Genomic DNA, 17,780 nt, shown 5'->3' with positions numbered 1-17,780 from the left:
ATGAACACTTCCATGATGTTCGTTTACAGGAGCGCCCTCAACACGACGAGGAGTGGTCGGAAACAAAGCCGGTGACAAGTTGGCCGGAGAAGAGCTTTCATCCGCCAGGTTGTTGAAAGTGGTGTCTGGCAAAGTGACCAATTTAAAGCAGGTCGAATTTGAGTGACTGACGAATGAAAATGACAGAGCCGTCACTAGTGTACCGCATCTTGACAAATCAGGCAAGAGCACCTGTGTGGCTTTATCAGCTGAAATTTACATTGTAACGACTGTGTTTAAAGTGCGGTGTACCAGGTGACTTCACAGAGTTTTTATGGACTTCCCGGAACATGCCACACACAGATCACGTAGCTCTCTTTAAACGACTTCAAAAGAGAGCCGCACCACATGTCTATTTCAAAGATGTCCTATATCCCAAACTGACACACGATAGCTGCACAAGACATCTTGCGCCTGATCCTCCGATTTCCAAGGACCCAAAACTTTGTGACGCTCGGTGATTTGCCGCCTGTAGTTGTTAAGATCTACTGCTCTAGCAGAGCCGTTTCCTCCGCCAATCCTTGCAAGGCTAGGTCCCTCGGTTCGCCAACAAAACTCACTCACTCACTCACTCACTCACTTAAGGTGCGCCTTTCCATAACCTGGCACTTTCTCCTCAAAGGTATCTATTTTATCGAACGAGAAAAGTGCGAATAGTGCATCCACTAAGCGGCAACACCCTAAAAACTAAACTTGCAATCAAGTTAAAGTAATTTTATCACTTTTAAGATCGCGTTCAATTCCCTATTGAAAATGTGGAGTTGATGGAATCCATCAAAAATCAACATGGTGGATTATGGTAATGGAATTAATGATGGCATGACGGCAGATGACTGCATGCTGGCAGGGTGATGGATGATGGCAGATGACTGCATGCTGGCAGGGTGATGGATGATGGCATGCGTCAGTAGCTGACGGCAATGGTAGCGTCGATGCTGGCAGGTCGAGTGACAGTATGACGGCAGATATGCGAAATTGCACAAAAATGATGACGACATGAAAAGGAAAGGTGCTATGCAATGCTAATTAAAAACTGGTTTCATTTCTTGCGAAGAAATTTATAAAATAAGATTTGCAGCAAATAAGTAAGCTTGCGTATGCGTTTTGCTCTGTCCATTCATGTCGTGATCATTTTTCTGCTATCTTGCTACAATGATCTGAAAACTTAACCATTTTATGAGAGCTTAGAGGTGTCTGCTGGGGTGCTTAAAAATATTACACAAAACAAACTTGCTTTTCACGTTGAATATATTATCATTAAATATCAAATATGGTGACTATCTTCGAACAGGTGGGCAGCTGAAAAGAAAAAAAAACTGAGTTACACACTAAAGCTTATACAATCCAGATAAACTCAAAACAAATGTATATTCACATTTCACATACCTCCTTAAACATTCTGAGATGATTACTCCGATGTGGTTCCTTGCTTCTGCCATTCCTCTTTGCCATAAAAATCGAAAGCCTGCAGAAAAAGAACATTTTCACCAAATCAAGTGGAAACCACCCTGCTAGGACTCCCTTCAGGTCATGGAAGGGTGCTCTTGACCGGCACTGCTCTAAAAGCCACCGCATGGTGGCAATGCCATTCCCGGGAAAGGATTTTAGTAAGATGCAAGCGTGCATGCATGCAAGCGAGAATTTCAAGAGAACATGCGTTAGCAGCAGGTGGGAAAGAAGCAAAACACCCTCGTCTAGAAGAATTCTACGCTCAAAGTGCAGCCAGCGAATACCAGGCGCAAGAAAATGTAGCTTCAGGAGAGTGTGTTGAAGGTTAGGAACACGTTAAATTGAAAGGTGAAGAGTGCCAGATGACATTTAACCTGGCTGGATGCATTGAAGCGACAAAAAGAAACGCACAGTCTTGAGATGAAAGTGCAGACTAAACGAACGCTTGCAAAAACTTCAGCAAACTCGTGATGAATTTAGAGAAAGTTCAACACTATGAAAACAACCGAGCTGTGCAAGCACTAAAGACCTTTTCGGAAGCCGCACAAGAAGGAGAACGGGTGTGCCAAACTTGCCATGGAACAGATTATCAATACTGATAAGGCATGCTGACTAGGCAGGAACCCACGTTGCGGCAAAGTGTTGTGGAAGGTGACTTCTTGTAAAGGATACGAGCATGATGAGATACGAAAACTGCTGAAGCTGCCGTATCAAAGCACTCTAAAAATCTTGTCGGACCTTCTGCAAGAGACTCGAGTAACAAACCTAATAAAGGAACGGCTTCAAGTGGAGGGACAAAGCTTGCGGTCACTAAAAGAACCATACTGCAGCTTGATTACTGACGAAATGTCAATGCAGGAAAAAGTAATTTATGGCTGCCAAGTCGACAAATTTTCGGCCTTGATATAAGCTGTGAACCTTGAACCGGCGGTGCCACTGAAATAGCCTGCAGGCTCCTTTGGTTTGTCCTGCGGGGGTTTCCCACGGTTGACATTATCCCCTTAGGGTATTTTTTTTACCGGGAACATGAAGCATGACCGGCTCCGTAACCTGAATTTTAGTGTGCTCAACTCTGTGTAAGAGGTGGGGTTCATAATCCGTATTGTCACAAACAGCCACCAGACAAACAGCGCCATGTTTCTAGCCATGTTGGTTGACAACACACTACAGCATGTTTTGCTACATCCAGCACAGCAAAATGACCCATCGTTCCTTTTATTTGACCAAACCACCTCATTAAGAACCTCAGAACAAATTTTCTAGGAGAGAGAGGGATGTTTGATGGAATGCAGAAAGTTAGGGAATGTTTTGTTCTCAAGGCCCTCTTTAAGATCCAACAAAAGTTGTCAATTGTGAACCCAGATGGCTGCTAAGCTGATCGTACATTGAGTCGAACCTACAAAAAATTAAGCTGTCCCATGCCACCTTGATATTTTCGCCTGTCGTCATCAGCAGCCCAAAGTTCAGAAAAAGCCCAGAGGTCACGAACACGCTACAGAATCGAAAATTCCAGTAAAACAAGCTGAATAGTGCAATGCCATGTTAAGGACCAAACATCTACTCCACGTAAATATGTGATTGCAGCCTGTTCAGCAAGGTGTCTCAAGTGAAGCATGACAAAGCGCAATAACACTACAGCCGAACCAAGAACTGCTATCGCGGATGGCTGATTGTGTGGCTGCTTTCCGAGTTGACGCCACCGCATCACCGATAGCGTGCACCACAGGCGATGCGGCGGAGGGAAAGAGAGCTATTGTTCTCACAGGCGGAGAGGAGCATTCGGCGGGCTGCACCAAAAGGGGGATATCAAGCGGCTGGTCCCAGTCGAAAAACACAACAGGAATTTCTGTCGCACAACAGAAATTTCTGTCGCACGACAGGGATTTCTGTCGCACGACAGAGATTTCTGTTGGGACTACAGAATGGCCTGTCGTGCGACAGAAATTTTTGTAGTACAACTACAGAAAATCTGTCGTACGACAGGCATTTCTGTCGCACGACAGGGATTTCTGTTGGGACTACAGGATGGTCAGTCGTGCGACAGGAATTTCTGTAGTACAACTACAGAAAATCTGTCGTACGACAGGCATTTCTGTCGCACAACAGGAGTTTCTGTTGGGAATGCAGGATGGTCCGTTGTGAGACAGGAATCTCTGTAGTAGGACGACAGAATGTCTGTCGTACGACAGAAATTTATGTAGTACAACACACATATCTATCATGCGACAGACATTGTGTAGCCCCACTACAAAAACCTTTGTAGTAGAACTACAAAATGTCTGTCGCATGAGACATTTCTGTTGTACTACAGAAACTTCTGTTGTGCAACACCCTGTAGGCACTACACAAATTTCTGTTGCACCACAGACTGTCCTTCAGCAACTACGACTGGATTCCGTAATTACTATTATTATCTGCCATGCGACCGAACATTTTGTAGTCCCTGCAGATTTTTACAGTCTGAAAGAGAATTTTAGATTCATTGCAAAAGTGTCACACGACAGACCGTTCAGTATTGCTACAAAATATCTTGATTACCCTGTCGGCAAACCCCGCGTTTTCCAGGATTAGGAGAGCGATGGAATACGCCGGAAAGAACGGAATACACTGGAAAACGCAGAGCTGGACAACATCAACGCGGGGACCGCATTTTCCATCGAGAGAGCTATGTAATACGCTGGAGACAACAGAAAACATTGGAAAACGCCGCGCTGAACGACAGCAACGCGGGGTGGTTGCTGCAGAGCATCGAATAACACGGGGCCATTGCCTTTGAGGACAGAGGTTCAGGCAGGACAAACGGGACAGCACGAACAGGATAGTTAGTGTGGTACCACTGCTTGGCTGGACAAGGGAATGCCGCGCGCCGCTTAAGGGGTGGACTGGTTGTATTCCAGTACCGCGAACGACGCAGATGCTCCGAAACTTGGTGTTTTCGGCCTGTGCGGTGCCTCGAATTCCCACTTTTTTAGCGTGCGCTGCACAAAAACAATGGTGCGTGCGAGTGACGGTCATCTCGCTGAATTGCATCGCAAGCGTCTGTTGTAATGAACGTTTGTTGCATTACTGCCATTAGCATTCCGGCCGTGTTTGAAAAAACCTTCGCTACAAATTTGCAATTAACAACGCAACTTAGCACAAATCACTGTAATGTTGCAACATCTAAGCGTATAACCAAAGAAATGGATACATAAAGAACTTCGCAAATTCCTTTAATTCTTTGAGGGAATTGCAATTGCATATATTGTACTGTGGACAATCTTTGATAAAAGAATGAGGCAGTAAGGGTAGCCCGTCGGCAAAGCGGACGCATAAAGGACAAGCAAGACATGCTTTTTGATCACGTGGTGTAATAATTGCAGTGCACATTCTGACACGTATTTCTGGGTGTCTTTGAGAGCCCCATTGTTTCAATCTGCGTGCTGTTGTTTTATTTTTTTAGCACGCAATTTGTTTATTTTAACGCGAAACATGTGTCCAATCAAGCCTAAATAGTTAAAGATTTTAAAAACAGCGAACCAGTTGCCGCTACCTGTGTGAAAAAAAAAAAAAGAAACGGCGCCAGTGAACTCGTTGCATTACCGCGATGTGTTAAAAAAAATAAATGTAGAAAGAAAGAAAACGCACGCCTTCCCTCTAGCCCGGCCCTTCGGAAGAAGTTCGGGGAAGCATCGTCACCACTGAAGGCATGTCGCGGCGCGACAGCACTCGCGGGACGGGGAGACCACAATACGAAGAATCGAGAGGGGTGCGGAGGGGTCGCGAAACAACTTCTCGTGATCGGCCGGTTCCCTCCTTACCCTTCCTTTGTTCCCTCCTGCTTTGTTCATTCCTGCTTTTCGTCTTTCGGTCAAAATTTGGCGGTGGCAGCGTGGCCGAGTGGCTCGTTCACATTTAACATCGGCGCTTTGCCTAGCTGAAGTTACGCGTAACTTTTTCTAAAAACGTGCATATGATGTCTCCGCGAAGTATCAGCAGCAACATTTGAAGCTTCGGAAGCTGTGGTAAAAGCAAGATCAGTGGTCCGGATTTCAAGCATCTCGAAGTGAGGACTCCTCTAGACACGACTAACCGTGGCGCTTGGGATTATTGGCACACTGATGCGAGTGAATACGACGAATTTCGCAGGCAGTGTGATCTCGAATACGTGCGATGCGCTTCGACAAACGACTGAACTTGCAATGACCCCTGCGTGACTTCGGCAGGTATCGGGCGTGCATACTCATCGAGATAGTGCAGCACCACAGAAACGTGCGCTTTTCGCCACAGGATACCCCTCCACGTTTTGCTGTGCGAATGCATTGGCAACGGATCAAGGTTCACCAAGGCAAGCATTCCAGCTAAATATTGACTTTCCGTTTTAATTCTCTCACGTTCTCTCGCGTTTTGCTATTTAAATAAATCAGGTTCAAGAAATATTTGTTTGCTTGTGTTTTAATGGTCCTAACTAGTATAAGGAACGAATTTTCGAACGGTTATTGTCCATGCTCGTGTAGTAGTTTTTTTTTCTATCCGGAAGAATAAATTTGCTTTCATGAACAGATTGAGCGTCATTGACGGAACGCGATGATAGGACGCGATTTGGCCCTGTTTCAGAAGCACGGCCAAATCAGCTGAAAAGTGCCCAAATGACTCTAGCTAAATTTTGTAGCGCTACTTAGGTGTCCCTGAAGGAAAGACTTCTGTATTTCTTCTTAACAGCTACGCGGGTTTGTAATTACACGGCTATTAAAGAAAAAAGGCCTAGCGCGAGCATCTGGAGACCACGTTGTCTCCGGCGTGTTCCAGCGTTACGTTCTGCGGCTGCCGGATCCACGAGTTTCCGCGTGTGCAGTGTGCGTGTGCACGAGTTTCCGCGACTGCACATGCATCAGGCATGTGCAATCTGCGTAACATCAAACTTTTGTATTGCATGCATGAATGTACCACTTGTTGCATTGCTTACATTGCCTTTTGGTACAGCTTTCTGAAATCAATTATTCAGTGAAAACAATTTTAAGCTTGTTCCAGAAAGGCAAGAATTCCCCCAAATGGTTATGTTTGTTGGTCATATTTTTATTGAAATTGTTATGCATATCCTGCATACTTCAGGTACTTAATAGAAAAAACATCACGGGAAGTAAATTTCTTATGCAAAACAAGTTGAAATTCGAGACATGACAGGATTGACTACGAAAACAGACATGACAGGATTTACTACAGACTACAGAACAGGATTTACTACAGACAACAGGACAGGATTTACTACAGACTACATGACAGGATTTACGACAAACTACAGGACAGGATTTACTACAGACTACATGACAGGATTTACTACAGACTACAGGACAGGGTTTGCTACAGACTACAGGACAGGATTTACTACAGACTACAGAATGTCCCATTCCCTCACAGGATCATTCTGTCGTATTTCTCTGTTGTGTTTTTCGACTGGGGTGTCACTTCTAAATGTTGCATCATGTGCATCCTAGTTCTCTTTTTTACTAAGAAATCTCACATTCGTGATTGTGTTCCAGCAGTCCAATGTACAATGGCAGCAAAGGTTCATGTTAAACAATACATAAAACGTTAAACACAATACATCCAAATTCACTGATTCCAAACTCGGAGAGCAATGAATTGCTGAAATGAAGAAGCCGACATGCATATATATACAGCGCTATTGGAAGACCAAAGCACTGCACTCTCGGTCAAATTAGGGAAGTTCTGGTAACTGAATTTCACAGTGCACGTCATAGCATTGCACTACAATTGTATAGAACTAGGCGCTAACCTATTGTAACCAACCTGAAAAACAGCCAGTGACATCTGATGAGAGGTCCATCCAGATCACCAAGTAGGGCATGCCAGCTGATCTCCACTGCAAGGTGTAACAGTCAGTAGCCTGCAAGGTAGAAGTGAGTGGCAAACAACAAGGAAGTTGCATTAGCCTTAATCCTTCAAAGTTCTAAATGCGATATTAAGGTGTCGAGCAAGGTGTTCTTCACACTCCAAGCGAGAATATAAGAACGTTAAAATACCACATTAACTGGATGTAAGGATGGCCGAAGTGACTATCACAGCATAGTGACAATGTCAACGATCAAGTTTCTAACTCCATTCTCTCTTTGGAAGTAGATGCCATTCATTATGACCAGTTCATGTATGGGTAAAAAGGTGCCGAGATGAGCTCTCTCATTGCTACTACGGCAAATTGCCTCCACGATTCTGTGACAAAGCGCAGACCTAAATGATGATAACGTTGTCTTAACAATTATGGAGTGCCTAGCGTTCCGTCCAGACGGAATGCTAAAAACTGCTAAAGTTTCGTCCAGACTGAACGCCAAATCAAAACCAGCCGATTAGCCGCCCTTTCTCATTCTGGGATCTGGTGTAGTGTTTCCGTGGCTGACTACGGACGTTGCAGTCCCTGGTTCGATTCTCGCACCGTTTTTTTGTGTGCGTGTGGCCGTGGTTAGCATTTTGTAATAGCAAAACTTCACGCCCGCTTTACAATTCACGCGATGAGAGTAGTCGGCCTTGGTTTTTTACTCAAGCGGCCGAGCCGCTCCCGCTCACTGGAGCCAAGGCAGACGCAGCCATCGCAAGTTACGCACGATCTCCTCTAATTATTACCAGTAATTAATAATTAACAGTGACTCTGGCTAGTCAGTGAGCGGAAGCGGTTTGGCTGGTTAGGTAAAAATCAAGACCGACTGCTCTCGCTGAAACATTGTCAAGCGGGCGTCGGGTGGCGGCTTGGAGATCCGTCCAGATTGAGCTAGAGTTAGTCCGATCATCTGTAATTATTAATAATTATCAGTGATTCTGGCTAGTCAGTGAGCGGTAGCGGTTTGGCCGGATGGGTAAAAATCAAGAGAGACTGCTCTCAACGCGAGTTGTGTTTCCTCTCGACGGAACTTTAGTGACAGTTGCCGTTCCATCTGGACGGAACGCTAGACACAGCCTAACAATGCTGCCAAAGGAAGCTGGAAAGGCTGTGATGAACTGCCGAACAAAAATACAAGTGAAGCAATTCTTTTTTCGTTTCTGAAGTCTCTCCTAGGTGATTGCAGCTTAAATCGGGTTCAATTCTCCTTCCCACGCAGTGCTTGAAACCCACATGATGTGTCGGTGCATGTTTTCAACTGGTACCGTCAATATCATGACAACAATTTTTTTCCTTCAAAACATGAACCTAATTAGTCCTTAATAATGGCTGCGATGTCTTAGGGAAGCATAGGGAACGAGATTTAAGGTTGTGCTCACATTAACATCAAACCCATTGAAACGATTTTCAAAAATTTGAAAAAGGACAATAATGCATTACTGCCAATAATGACAATAGCCAGTGCTTAAAAAATTATTGCGACGAGAAAGAGGTTATCCTCTTCTGAAAAATTAAAAAAAAAATTCAGGGTGATATAACCATCTAGAAAAGGCTGTTCTCCCATCTATTCTCTAGCGGTATATTTTCTAGAAATATATTTATTTACATCAAGTCATGTGTTTTTAACAAAGAGTGTATTCTTTGCTGTGCAATTATGTACACAAGCTACTAGAAAGAGACCTTCGGCCTTAACCAGTCCAGAAGAGACCCACTTTTTTTTTTGAAGCATTTGCTCTTGCGCGGGGTGCACTCATCCACAGAATGAGAGCCCAATAAAAAATTTAACTGAGCAACACGCGTGGCCGCGAATTATTCGGAGACGGCAGTGAATGTTGCAGTGCTTAAAAGCTCCCCATGCGCGGCCAGCATTGCGTATGCCTCTGCACCAGAGGCACGATACGCATGTAGTTTCGACGTGGTAGCAAATTCGGGTTGAATGAACGTTTTTGGTGCTACTGATACACATGCACAAACATATATGCGATTATCGAATGATTGGAACACTCAAACATTCACTGCACATGCGGGGCTTGCGAGTGTGACGCCAATTTCAGCCATCGTACCCTCAATCTGAACGCAGAGAGCCTTGTTTGTACTAGTGCACTTTACTGAGTGACCGCTTTGAAAAATGACAATCCCTGCAGTGTAGTGTAGACTGCTATGTGCCTCGGCTAAAAGTTACCTAAAGCGTACCACTCCAGTCCAGGTACGAAAAATGATGCGAAGAAGTACAATATTGCAATTCCTTAAAAAGAACTACCAAAAAAAAAAAAAAAAAAACTTGCGAACTCAACCTGGAGCGGTCCACCGCGCGTATTGGCGATCGGTTGTTGCGTAGCCGGAGCTAAGCCGGGCCCAAGTCTCCGAGGTCTACGTCCAAGACATTAGGACTCTTACCTAAGTCTACGACAGGGGTGAAACCGAGCCCTCCGTGGCCGGTGTAACCCTGCACGCAGGTTTCGTTCAATAAAGTCTTTTCTCTCCCTCTTGCGAGCAACAAACCGTTTAGCCAACGTAGCAGTATGATCCTACTTCGCTCAACAAAAAGCCTACAAACGGCACAAACATAGGGCTCTTCGATTTACAGACTCGAATTCACCGCGGATATTCCGCGGGAGTCTGAGGATTCCCCGAAGCCTTAAGGATACACAAGAAAATCGAATGCCTGACTGCTTTCAGGGAATCGGCGGTGAGTCCGGGACTGTAAATCGAACAGCCCTACTGTTGCTACTCCCGCACGCAATATCCGCGGTCGAAAGGCAGATCTACGTAACGACGTAACCCTCAAAATCAGTCGCTGTCAAAAAACATTAGGGCTAACCGACGACGCAGACGTCTAACACGGAACGGAAGAGCCCTGCCCTGTTAAATACACAAGTAAAGTGCAAAAAGTTGACTAGTCACTTACCTTAAATCACAGGCGACATATCTTCGTCGAAACAATAATCCGATGTCTTTAAAACAACCACAACAAAGCCACTCGACAAGCGCGTACAACTCCACCGCCTCGGCGGCCAGGAAGAAAGGAATGCGACGGCGTGATGGCGTGGCGATGTTGCTGGATGGAGCGGTGGAGTACTGAGGCCGGGGTTTCGGTTTCGGCTGTGCCTTTGTTTTTCCGTAATGCAGTTCATACAAGGCGCGAAGTAAACAAAATGCGTCGAAACAAATTCTGGCTTGAACATAGACACATAAAGCAATGTAAATAGAAAGATCAGGTTGCCATACCCAGCAAAAAGTTGAGTTTGTTGGGCTATCCTGTATATGAGCAATTAAGTTGTGGAATAAACCTCCGACATCAGTTGGGGGGAAATCACTTTTGGTTAAAAACTACCAACAACAGGCACATTTTCCGTCTAAAAAAAAATCATATCGTGCTGTGAGCAAAAAAAAAAAAAAGAAAACCCAGACCAACGGAGGATCGAACCACCAACTTTTGCAACAAAAAGCGAGCGCGTTACCACTGCACCACTACGACAATTTTTTTTTTCTTTACTGCATGGAAAACTTCCCTTAATACAGCCTACGAAAGTTAGGAGTCATCCAAGAAGATGCACATCACTGCAGCTAAAATAAGCCGTCCGTTAAAACTCTGGCAAGCAGACGCACGCGTCCAACAGATGCAGCCATTCTGGTGGGTCACTTTGCGCCGCATAAATGCTCCGCACCAACGAAAGCGGCGCCCCAACAAGCGGCATTTATTTGGTTTCTCAAACTGAATCGTCAATGAATGCACAAATATTGTGAGTTATGATTACTGCTTCTCGTATATAACCCATCCCGGCAGCCATACCGCTTCTTGGGCACGCACCGGTCCCCAACACGAGGCTCACCTTGAGCCGTGTAGCCAGCAATCTCGACCTAAAAGAGATATCGCACATCCCCGTTCTCCCCGACGATTGCCAACGTAGCTACGAGTGAAATGGCATGCGCGCCCGGAATGAAAATTATGTTGTGTAATAATACCGTGGTTGGATCTGTCTCAAGTCAGCTGAATACAACTAAGGCAGATCGGCGAAGCGCTAGACCCGTAATCTGCCGCGCACAATTTAAGCCATGCCACGGACGGTTCTGTCCGCGGGCTCAGCACAGCGAAAATGAACACGTACGGTTTGACCCTGTCGCAGCGAAAAAAAGCTGTCCATGTTTTCAACGTAAGGGTCGGCACTGCCCCCCTTACACCAAAAACGGCGAATAAAGGGCATACAGTTTCATACCAGCCCTTCAAGTTCTGGCTTAAAAACAAGAAGCACTAATCAAAGTAGCTTTTCTCTAATATGCCAAGTTTTCAGCAGCACCTTATCAAAAAGGCAGTTATTGTTTTTTTTTCTCGATATTCCCCATGCCACCGCTATGTTTCTGTTATTATATCAGTCCTTCGCTATCGAATGAAGTTTGGCTTGCTGCCAGCATTCGTTCGGGAAATGCTTTTCCATCATAAATACAGCAGTCAAGCTTGAGCTAGCTCACGCCAGCATCTGCCGTCATTGCGCAGCGTGCCTATTACTTTTTCTGCAACACCTTTTCAAAAAGGCAGCTTTTGTAATTTTCTCGCAACGGTCAATGCCACCGCTATGTTTCTGTTATTACAAGCGCTTCGCTCTCGTATACATTTTGGCTTTCTGCCGTCATTCATTCAGAAAATGCATTACCATCATCAATTCAGCAGTCAAGCTTGCCGTCACGCCAACATATGCTGCCATTGCACCGCAAGCATGGAGGAAGGTGGTGGAAGACGATGGAAGGTGCTGGCAGGCATGCCACCATGCCTGCCAGCATTTTCCAGCGTCCCCTTCCAGCAGCTTCCATTACAGTTTCTTACGTACATCAAGCTTTCCAAGGCGGCCATCAAACGCAATCAACCTTTCCAGCAATGAATCGTGATGGTTGGTTGATGGAATTTCACACAGCTCAAGATTGTGAGGGTTAACCCTCACAATCTTGAGCTGTGTGCACTCATTCACACTCATGCGCGCACGTTAGCAGAGGTCCCTCCGTTAATCAAACAGTCAATCAAATCAAGTCAAATCAAATCAATCAATTGATCAAACAGACGAAATAAAGGTCCAAAGCGGCAAAAAAACATGAGGAGATATCGATTTTCTTGGTACACAGGAAGGCCACGCACGGGGGTGCGGCGAAATGCGGGAGATTCGACTGCAAAAATAATTCATAAGGCAGCGGGACGCCGGCTGGACTGCAGTCCGTGAAGTTGTCGACGTGTCAACCATGCATGAGGACATGCCTGACTGATCGCTCCATCGATCATGCTTCCTCCGGGCGGGAGCTGTCAAATCCAGCCTTCATTGTCGCCGAGCAAAAATAAAAAGATTTCGCTCGGTATTGCAAAATACGCACAGTGCCATTCTTAGAACATCGCTCACATACGCCCTCCGTGTTCAACAAAACATCCCACATCTAGTCAACGATTCTGCAGTACTTCATTGAAGTCTCCCTCCCTTCTGTTAGTGTTTTTTTTTTATTTTTTGTTCGTACCAGGTTCAATCTGGTAAACGCACCACACGAGACGAGGCTAATACGAGATCGAAGATGAAGAGCCTCTAAGTTCGGTTGCTTGTAGGCCTCTTGGGTGTATGTATTGCTTCCACGGAAAACTACATTTGGCAGACATCTAGAAAGTAATTTTCTGAAGTACAAGAAAACAAGGATACGTGCAGGGGTCGTCTTCTGAGGAAGGATGTCTTATCGGGGCGCCCGTACGCATTGGGGTATCGCTGAGCGAGCGCTCAAGCCCGTTTTGATGCGAAAACATTAGTTCGCTACGTTGGCCGAAAGCCTGATGTTCGTTGCATACAAAATAGCCTATGGTTAAGCAATAAAACTTGCTCCTGGGTTACTTGGTTTATAGTGTGGTAAACAAAATTTCAGGCAGCTCACAGCATATCAAAGCTAAACCAAACAGCTCTTGTGTCGGCTTCAACGCCAGCGGGCGCTCGTCCGAGAACGGCAGCGCCGTCGTCGCGCAACTCTATGGTTCGCGCAAACAGTGGTGCCAACCTGCAAAGCCACTTTTCTCCTAACTCGGATAAATAAATTCCCTAGATTTCCCTAGATTTTTGATGAATGCGGTTATTAGTTGTTCTTTCAGACAATGTGTTTAGGGGCCACCAAATGGAGCGATTTTTTCGAGCGACGCGAAGAACGATGCGACTGGGATCCGCCGTCGCTAGTGGTGGGATGTGGAGGCTCTGCGCATCCCGACCTCCCACTCCCTGCTGGCCATAAATAGTCTCTCTCTCTCTCTCTCTCTCTCTCTCTCTCTCTCTCTCTCTCTCGCTGAGGCAGCCACATGAGGGTGATTGTACAAGCGACGGCGAAATGTGATCCCAATATTGCCGCACAGCACCCAATACGATTGTCGAAGTACCCAAGCTAGGCCACAAGTATTTTTATGTATGCATTTCTCACAAAAACTGGAAACCTTGCACTACACATTTGGCACAAAAATCTTGCACAACGCAACAGTGCACTTGTAATAGCACGCAAGTATATTAAAAAGAAGAAGAATAGGAACAAGCACAGACGATGCGTCGTGCACGAGATATTCGAGCGAAGAAGTTTATAAAATTAATGAGTCATGTACTCTTTAAATTTACAGCAACAACGTCACACGAACGAGCGATAGCTTTGCTGTATGCGCATGCATGAGAAATAGATGTCTGCGCTTCATCGTGAAATTGAAATGCATGGGTACATAAAAATTATTAATGCTGGAAAATTAAAGGGCACCATTACACGACGGAAGGCATTAGACCACGTAGACGCAGAAAAATCCCTAGATGTTGACAAATTTCCCTAACAGAACCAAAATCCTTAGATCTAGGGAAATTTCCCTAAAGTTGGCAGCACTGCGTGCAAAGGAATCGGCAGCTAAACGTGAGGGGTGAAGGCTCCCTCTCTTAGCGGGAGGGAGAAGGACGCACACCTGTGAGGCCCCTGGGCCCTCTATCGATGGGTCTAGTATTCGGTTTCTGCGAGGCCGCCGGCGGCCAGACCACTGCGCCATCTGTCGGTGGGTCTGGGAACCTGCTCCTACCCAAGTGTGACAGAGATCCTTCAGCAGACGGGCGAAAAAGTTCCACCTGCTCTGGCTCTGCTGTTAAGAGCACGGTAATGAATGCTTAGAATACAGCTCTATTTCTCAAAAAACTTGTTGCGCATGGATCTTGCACCATCGTTCATATTGTAAAAGTGCAATATTTACGATATTGAGTACATTTTATGATATCGTAAAATATTGTAAAATATTTTCCATTTGACATTTATTGTTTACCAGTTTGTAATATTAAAAGTACGACGGATCTTCCAAAACCGTTGGTACTGCTAGGGCTCGAACACAGGCCGTTCGCGCCAAAATCCCCGATTCCAACCCTGGGGTACTGGGACGAAGCAGCGGGGTTCTTGAAGAATTTGCTCCAAGCCATAAAAGTGTTCGAAGATAGTCAGTAGACGGCGCTGGGTGCGCGCGTAGAGGAAGTGGCGAGTTCGTACCCACACGGAACGGAATTTTGCTTCTTGCAAATATCCTATACGTAGGGATAACAAGGCCGATCGGCCTAGCCTCGCGGTCGTAGTAGCCTCATGTGGAAACGTGCTTATGGCGATGAAGAGAGGACCCAGGCGCACCACTAAACACGTGACATTGTGGGCACCATGTCATCACCGCACATAGGATGAACGCGCTGCCTTCCACTCGACACGTATTCTACAAATTTACTCGGCGTTTTGTATACGACAGATGCTGGACCGTCTGCATCCAAAAGCAGCTGGGTGACATGGAGGGGAACACAATACCGGTTCTCGCTTCCAAATGTAACGCTCATTATTTCGCATTGCTTATATCATAATATGTGCTTAGGTGACCTATAAGTTTTCAACTTTCTCCGTACTGCCAAAGCGAGCCCTAGCGGAAAGGGCCGCATTAAATATTTAGCGCCATTCCTCTACGGTGAAGATGGAACACCAGCAAAGCTCTACTGGTGGATGACTGTACTGAGTTATCTGTGGTGGCTTAGTGGGAACTGCGCAATTATGAAAAGTAGACGAAACTCCCGTAATGATAGAGTGGCCTTAGTGGACAATTGTAACACTGTGATTTCCTAGATTGTTTTGATAAAGCAAGAGTTACAACCGTTGTCTGTAGCCATACTTCCTGCGTAGTCGGCTGTATAATGAATGAAAACTGGAAGGCTGTGGCGTTTGCCACTTCACTGTTAAGTTGCAAACAATCATGACAAGGGAAGGAAACTTGGCGTACTAACCTAGGGGTCAACTTCGGTGAAATTGTTTTCCCAAGATACTTATATTATATTGAGAGCTACCCAACATTTTACAATTGCTCTGGAGGCAAAAATTCTTATTCTGCAGAACTCTGGCAACGTAGGCAAGTTTGGTCGGAACCTTGCCGCAAACAGCTTCGCTGTAAAATTCGTTCCTGGACCGAGTTTGGCCTCATTTACGTATAACCCTTTTTGGGCGGTGCGGGTACCGTTCCGTCGGGGCGCCTTTTTTGCAGAATGGAGAGAGAAGAAAACATGCGTCAGAGAGGACGCCAACTTATATCGAGTTCGAAATGTGAGCCGTGCGTACGAACGTGCCGAACGGGTGAGTAATACGAGATAAGGCTATTACGTTGGTTAATTGAGAGTGATCGATTTCACCCAGTCTGAATGCGCGAAAGCTCAAGATATTGCGGTTAAAATTTGCATCGCAGCAAATTTCTGCTCGCTACAGGCACACTTATCTGCGCGAATGTTGCGGCTTTGTGACCGCTGATTTTTTTTTTTTTTGGTATAAACTAAAAAACTGTGCCGTCATCACACGCAATCGTATTTACAAGAAAGATTTCTAACTGGTAAAGGACAGTTACGGAAGTTTCTACTGCAGCTACACGCGTGAGTTGAATTTTATTTGTTTCTTTGCAACTTTTTTACTGTAATATAGCGAACACTAGTGGCATTGCTGCGGGAGTTCTTCGTAAAATCGGAAAGGGATGATACAGGAATGAGCCCCTGGGTCCGGATAGCTTTGTTAACAAGGTCAGGATTTCACGTTATCCAATCAACGTAACAATAATATTTATTTTAAGTAGTGTTTTATGCGCTCGCAGTTTCCCTTGTAGTAGTATATATATCACTTTAAGCGTAAACACGGAAGCTCCTGTATTTGCGTGCTATTAGAGCAGCGCAGCGGCACCTTGAACAAATTCAGCTCACGCGCTGGGCCTATGATACGAAATTTTAAATTCGAACGCTTCCAATGGCCTATCAGGCATCGGCAGAGTTCGACGTCAGTAGCAGCTCCTAAGCTCCTATTGGCTGAGAGGTGTTAAACAGTTCGTGCTTCTCATCAATAAGAAAGTACAATGAAAGTACACGTCTCCATGGCTTCACCTTGGGCACGCACAGAAAGAGCTCAGTGGCAACCGGCTGCTTCCCTGCTAAGCCGACCTTATAAAATCCCACGAAACAACTCAGACTGCTACAAACTAACACATCCCTGCACCCAGATAGGCTACTTCGGATATCCTGCGCTCAATATCCAGCATATTGCAAATACTGCCAACAGCCAGGCAAACTAATTCATGTTATCATAGAGTGTTGGGGAAAAGTTGCTGCGGCTTAGCTCAGCGAACCCTGAATGTTCAAAGCTAAAGCTTGGCTCAGCCTGTTTAAGTCTTGGTTTCACTTGGCTAACCTTTGCTTCAGCTGTGATTATTATACCATTCGTCCAAAGCCTGGCTTTGTCTGCGGGTCTGGTCCAGCTTCCGGTGTGTTCCGAGCAGGGCGGCTCGCTCTTCCTGTGTCTCCTACGGCTAAAAGCCTCCGGCTCGTGCGCAATGCTCAGAGAAGAGAAGACGGCCCGGCACCCCTCTCATCCATGACCGAGCTCGCATCACTCGCATACACGCAACGAGTCACGTGGTCAGGCGGCCAACCAGCTGTGGAGAGCGCATGCGCCAAGCCTGCACTGGCGGCATCACAGGGCGGCTAGCGAACGCGATTACCGGCGGAGCTGGGATCGGGGAGTGGCGTGCGGTGCAGCTGCGGTCAACTGAAGGTCAAATCCTCCGCGACGGTGACACCGTTCCTCGATATTCGTAAAGCTTCGCTTTAAAACAAGCACCTCCCACCCCTTGCCCAAACCCTCTACCTTCGAGAGCTGCGGAGAGAGAGAGAGATGAAACTTTATTAGGCAGCGTCCGAGCCGCGGAGTTATCAGTCCACGGAGGAAGGGGGTGTTCCACGGTCCTCCGACGGTGGTGGGCTTGGCGGAGGTGCACAAAGAGTTTCAATGTGGGCAGCCAAGAGGGACCACAGGGCTGCCCGTAGGTTTTCAGGGGGAGCGGCCCAGCTAGACCACGAGTAGGGAATATCAGGGGGGAAGGGGTTGGTCGAAA

General features: G+C 46.0%; 1 long non-coding RNA gene across 1 annotated transcript; it reads right to left on the bottom strand.

Moving 5' to 3' along the window:
- Positions 1-1,269: 1,269 nt before the first annotated feature.
- Positions 1,270-10,365, bottom strand: LOC144150000 (uncharacterized). Its single transcript, XR_013318405.1, has 4 exons — positions 10,269-10,365; positions 7,279-7,375; positions 1,426-1,504; positions 1,270-1,338 (listed from the first exon to the last, which is right to left on the bottom strand). It is a non-coding gene; the product is annotated as an uncharacterized LOC144150000 (long non-coding RNA).
- Positions 10,366-17,780: the final 7,415 nt, after the last annotated feature.

The sequence above is a fragment of the Haemaphysalis longicornis genome, unplaced genomic scaffold, assembly GCF_048455015.1.
Source record: "Haemaphysalis longicornis isolate Haplotype H1 unplaced genomic scaffold, Haemaphysalis longicornis Haplotype H1 scaffold_8, whole genome shotgun sequence".
Taxonomy (NCBI): domain Eukaryota; kingdom Metazoa; phylum Arthropoda; class Arachnida; order Ixodida; family Ixodidae; genus Haemaphysalis; species Haemaphysalis longicornis.
The sequence above is the reverse complement of the archived record's forward strand: the minus strand, read 5'-3'. Positions and strand labels throughout refer to the sequence as shown.